The sequence below is a fragment of the Telopea speciosissima genome, chromosome 8 (assembly GCF_018873765.1).
Source record: "Telopea speciosissima isolate NSW1024214 ecotype Mountain lineage chromosome 8, Tspe_v1, whole genome shotgun sequence".
In the NCBI taxonomy this organism is placed as follows: Eukaryota; Viridiplantae; Streptophyta; class Magnoliopsida; order Proteales; family Proteaceae; genus Telopea; species Telopea speciosissima.
This window is the reverse complement of record NC_057923.1, coordinates 8,384,786-8,391,036: the sequence shown is the minus strand read 5'-3', so window position 1 is coordinate 8,391,036 and position 6,251 is coordinate 8,384,786.

Below are 6,251 nucleotides of genomic sequence, written 5' to 3'. Positions count from 1 at the left end.
CATGTCTAGGCCATGTAAGTTGAAAGGATTGTTGATTATGGAGATTGGGTCGGGTGGGGTGGTTGCAAGTGCAAAGGGGAGATGGGTCTACCTTGATGTGCCTTTGGATGAACTTTGATTTGTATTCTAGAAATAATTATTGGATTTAGTTAGTACTCAGCTAATTATCATGATCGCGAGGGTGAAGGGTTTATGGCAGTTGTTTCAAAGTTAGTTATCAAAATTCAATATATTGATTTTGTCTACAGATTCAATTCTTCTGAGAGTGCTGGGTTTAACCGACTTTACTGATCTTTTACAGATTCAATTCTTCTGAGAGTGCTGGGTTTAACCGACTTTACTGATCTTTTACAGGTTCAAATCTTCTGAGAGTGCTGGGTTTTACTGACTTTACTGATCTTTGCCGTATTGCATATTTGCATCTCTGGCACTCGCACCCCGAGGTTGTCCTATAACTACAGGCTGCAGAGTGGGATCGTTTCCTGCTGCTGATGGCAGTCCACGAATACGGATGGAATTTCCAGCCACTTTATCGTAAACTGTCTTGATATCAGTTGCAGTGGATGTATGGTAAGTTGGTAACTACATTCCTTGGACACAAAGCTGGTTCCACATTCATTTATTTTACAATCAATGTATCCCCCAACTGTCTTACTCCAATTCTTTTCTATCCAATCTTTTTCTTGGTGCTCTCTTCCCTCGAGGTGTCGATCACACCCTGCTGTGTCTGATCCCTAAAAAGGCGAAGGTTGTTAAAACCTTTGAATTTGGACTCATCAGCCTTTGCAATGTCTTTTATAAAATATTAGCGAAGATTCTGGTTAACCGTGTGAAAGGTTTCCTTGGCTCTTTCATCTCCCTTTTCTAGAGTGCCTTTATCTTTAGGTGCCAAATTACTGATAACGTGATTATTGTTCATGAAATTTTTTAGTTTCTGATTAAGAAGAAAAAAGGGAAAATAGGATTTGTTGTTCTTAAGCTTGACATGGCCAAGGCTTACGATAGATTGGAATGGGGCTTCATTAATGCGGTGTTTAAATTTTTTGGGTTTTGGACTTAATTGGTGTGAACTCATCTTTGAAAATAGTCAGATCACCCCCTCTACACTAACGGTGTTAGTCTACTGTTAGTTATTGGTGTAAAAGGATTATTTTACCCTTGTATTAAATCATTAGAATTAAAGTTACAATACTACCCTTTCCTTCATCTTCAACCTAATTTCATCCTCTTCTTCACACCTGCAACTCAATCTCAAGCATAAGTTCGTCAGAGAGAAGAGAAAAAAAAAAAAAAAAAAAAAAAAAAAAACCAAGAGACAGCGGGTGGCAGTTGTTCCGATGGTGACTCAACGGCGAGGCAGCTGCTTTCGATGGTGACTCACACCTGCAATTCAGTCTCAAGCATAATTTCCCCTTGAAGAATCTTGTCCCAATCGGGAGGACCTTGCGAGATTCAACAATGCAATTGGGTTTTCTTCAAAACTCTCTATTTCTCAAATTCATCTCCTCAAAAAGCCCCATAGATCAAAACCCGCTATTTCTCAGATTCATCTCCTCAAAACCCTCTGAGTCAACCAACAAAGCCACCGGAACAGTTGGATGAACACATTTGGTATGCCGGATCCAATCCGGAGCATTCTGTTTGCTCTCGGTGATTGTACATCTGAAAGTTTAATATGATCCGGTATGCCGGATTCAAATTCGGTATTCTGAATCAACTGATTTCTGCAAGTCCTTAAAAAGGGTGGGTTTGACGTGATAGCAGAATCCACAAATTCTGATGGGTGTCGAAAGCTGACACCTGCAACCTTCTTCGTTCTTCTCCACTAAACTAAATGGATTTTCTGTTAGGGCATTTAGCTCCCTTCGTGATGCATAAGAGTAAGAAATCGTTGTTTCTAGAACCAGATATTAAGTAAAATTGCATACCATAAGCTTCTTTATCACTAATAAGAGATTCGGATTGATTCATTGGATACCATTAGAGGGCTATTTTTATGTTAACCATACTTTGATTTGAAGTAATTGCATCCTTCAATCCTCTCATTTTTATAATTTTTTTTTGTATTCTGTTCTGTCTGCAGGTAATACCAAACTCATCTTCCAACGCCGCAGCTGGTGGTGCGTTTCGTTGCCTGCGGCCGAGATTGGTTGAGAAGAAGAAGAGGAAGATGACGACGGAGAGAGATCTAGAGAACATGGGCCTGGTGGTGCGTTTCGTATTTGAAAACACTCAGATTAAGTTGCAGGTCATGTGAGGAAGAAGATAGATATTGGGGGTTTTAGATTCAAGGGTAAAATAGTAACTCTACATTAGTCAAGGGTAGTTTAGGGATTTAAATATATTTAACAGTGTAAAACTAACGGTAGGGTGTAATGTGAGTATAGGGCTCTAATACAGGGGGTGATCTGAGTATTTTCAAATATGAGGGGGTGATCTGAGTCTCGGCCCATTTTCGGGGGGTGTTTCGTAAATTTCCCTTTCGATTAAGATTGATGGGAGCCCTTTTGAGTGGTTTCATGCTTCCAGAGGAATTTGACGAGGGTGCCTTCTTAGCCCTTTCCTATTTATTTCTGCTATGGAAGTTCTTTCTAGACTCTTACAGCTTACCATGATTTGGGTATGTTTAAGGGCATCAGGCTAGATAGGCGCCTGAAATTTCTCATCTATTATTTGCAGATGATATTTTCTTATTTTGGAGAGCCATTTTGGATGACATTCTTTCTATCAAGGTTGTGCTTGATTTGTTCTCCAATTTATTGGGACGTGAAATTAACTTTCAGAAGAGTGACATTTTTTTTAGTAAACATGTGCCTTGTTTTGAGAGAAAATGACTATATTTCATAATTGGTATTACTGAATCCAAGGACTCTGCCTACTTAGGGATCTCGCTGTTCCATTGTAGATCCAAATATAGGGACTTGAAACAGGTTTTAAAAAGAAGGGTAAATCACACGTCACCCCTTGGTTTTTAAACGAAACTCAGATAACCCCATGATTTTTGAAAAAACTCAAATCACCCCCTCTACAATAACGGTGTTAGTCTGCTGTTAGTTATTGGTGTGAAAGGACTATTTTACCCTTGTACTAAAACATTAGAATTAAATTTATAATACTATCCTTCATCTTCAACATTGGTCAAGGGTAGTTTAGGGATTTAAATTTATTTAACTGGTTGACATCATCACTTAACAGCATAAAACTAACTGTAGGGACTAATTTGTCATATTGGGGTCTAAAGTCTAAACTAGGGGGTGATTTGAGTTTTTTCAAAAATTAGGGGATGATCTTAGTTTCGTTTGAAAACCAAGGGGTGACGTGTAATTTACCCTAAAAAGAATGACTCTCAAACTCTCTCATCTTGGAAATCTAACTGTTTATCTTATGCAAGGAGGAGAGTGTTGGTTCAATCGGCTCTTGCTTCCATTCCAGCTTACCTCATGATTTGTTTCAAATTCCCCATCAAAATGTGTATATCTATTGACTCTATTTGCCTCAACTTTTGGAATGGATCTACTGGTCCTGGGAATAAGAAAAAAGTTTGTTTGATTGCTTGGGATAATATCTGCAAACCGATTGAGAAGGGAGGGTTGGGATTTAGAAAGGCTGAAGTACATAACATTGCCCTCCTCCTCAAGCTCGGTTGGAGACTTATTTCTGATACTAAGTCTTTTTAGACTAGATTCTTAAGGCCAAATATTTTCTAATAGATCTATTTTTGACCCTAAGGTTATGAAGGAAAAAGGTTCTTGGCCCTGGAACAAGATTGCTTTCACCCTTCCCACCTTGAAAAAGATGGTTTTCAGATCGATTAGTAAGGGTAATTCTACTTTCTTGATTCATGATCCGTGGGTCCCTAATATTCTGGTGGTTGCAGTCCTCCTCCTATGGATAATCTTAGTCCTTTGAATTTGGTAAGTTCTTTTATTGAGAATAATAGTTGGAATTTGAATTCTCTTTTCTCTCCTTTACCAACTAATTATGCTTCCTCTATAGCTAATGTGCATTTATCAAATGATAATGACATATGGTCATGTATCTTATCTAAAGATGGCTGATCACCACCCAATGTACCGCTGAATTTCCGATCTCTACATCGAAAGCCCCAAATAATTCACATATTTCTTTATGGTGGCACTTTCTTTGGAAACTTCCTTTACATCCAAAATTTAATTTTTTTGACGTGTTTTACATGCAGGAATCCCGATCAAGGCTCTCATCTCGAAATGGAGTCCGGTGGGCCCTCTCTGTGTTTTTTGTGGTTCTTATACTGAGACCACATGACATGTCTTTCTTTCGTGTGATTGGACTAAGCATATCTAGGCTGCGGGCCCGCTGGATTTGAGAACTGAGTTTCTCTTGTCACCATCTCTGGAACAACTTTGCATTTCTATTTTGACTAAGTACCGTTAGGACAAACAACTTCTTATTTGGCTCTTCTCATTGTTTATCATTACATGTAATTTTATTTGGGTTCATCAGAATAAAGTTATTTATGGGTTTGTAAATATTGACCCGAAATGGGTCATAACTAACTACACTAGATGGCTGTCGGATCTTAGGATTTATCCCCCTAACCCCCTCTATATGTTCCTTTGCGTCCCCTCATTATGCTACTGATAAGATCCCTTTATATTTGCTCTCTTCTTTCCCTGTTTTAATTTTTGTAGGATCCGATAACTCAGTCCTAGACAGAGTGGGGTGGACATACTACATTCTGTTAGATGGACAAATTGTTTTGACCGATGCATGTTATCTTGAACTCACTAAGGATTTTGAAGTTGAAGCATACAGCTTAAAGAAGGGCTTGGATCATGTGGCTCAGTTCAATATGGAAATTAGAGAAATCTGGTGCTGCAACTAGGATTTCATCTTCTTTTTGCCTCCTCCCAAGACTCCTTGGCCGTGGGATTTAGTGCCTTATTTTGTGGATATCACTATAACATATTACCAAGCTGCGAATTCTCATTGAATCGGGATCCCTCAACTACCATCTTCTCAAACTTTCTAACTTACTTTGCCTCTGAAAAGAGACATAATTTTGTGTACAGGAACTCTATGTTGTGTTAAGTTTTCTCTTTAATATATATTTTTTTACTAATGTCAAAAAAAAAAAAAAAAACAACTACCTTACCCCAAAACATTTTTGGTGTGATGCTGTTCTTATGGCCTATTCTCTTATTAATCATATGCCTTCTTCCATTTTACAAAATAAAATTTACTTTTCAATTCTTCATTCTGATTGTCCTTTGTTTTTCTCTCCACCACATGTTTTTGGTTGTGTGTGTTTCGTTCACATTCTTCATCCTACCATTGATAAACTCTCTCCACGGTCTGTTAAATATGTTTTTCTTGGTTATTCTCGTACTCATAAAGGATAATGTTTTAATCTCATTTCCAACAAACAATTTATTAATACGGATGTCACATTTTTTGAAAATACTCTTTATTTTCCTTCTTCTACTGTACCATCTATAGTGAATAATGAAAATCCTTTAGATCCACCCATACCTATTCCTTCACCAATTTAGGTCTATCACCGTCGTCGACGTCACCCACCAACTTCACCTTCCACCACTATACCTATACCTACTCCTGAGGTTCTGCCACCTGTACCCGCTCTTAATACATTACCCACAACTCCTGTTCCTACTAATCCGATCCTACATAGTGATACAGCGGATGCCGCTCATCCCGACACTCAATCTGACTCCGATGCTGAAGGCTCCATTGGCTTACCCATTGCTGTTCGTAAAGGTACTCGCTCTTGTACTCACAAACCTGTTTATTCTATTCAGCACTATGTAACCATTTCTTATCTTCCTTCTCACTATCACCCACTTGCTTCAGCATTATCTACTAACTTTATCCCTCACACCCACCATGAGGCATTCTCTCATCCTGGTAGGAAGTCTGCCATAGACCCTGAGATGGATGCATTGTTATCTCGCAATATCTGGACTTTGGTTTCACTACTTTCTAGGAAAGATATTGTTGAGTGTCGGTGGGTTTATACTATCAAATACAATCCCGATGGTTCTGTTGAACGATTGAAGGCCCGTCTGATTGCTAAAGGCTATACTCAAACCTATGGTGTGGATTACTTTGAGACTTTTTCTCCAGTTGCTCGTCCAAACTTTGTTCGAATCCTTATTTCTTTGACTGTTAATTTTGATTGACCCTTATATCAAATGGATATAAAAAATGCTTTTCTTTATGGTGATCTGCACGAGGAGATTTATATGGAGCAA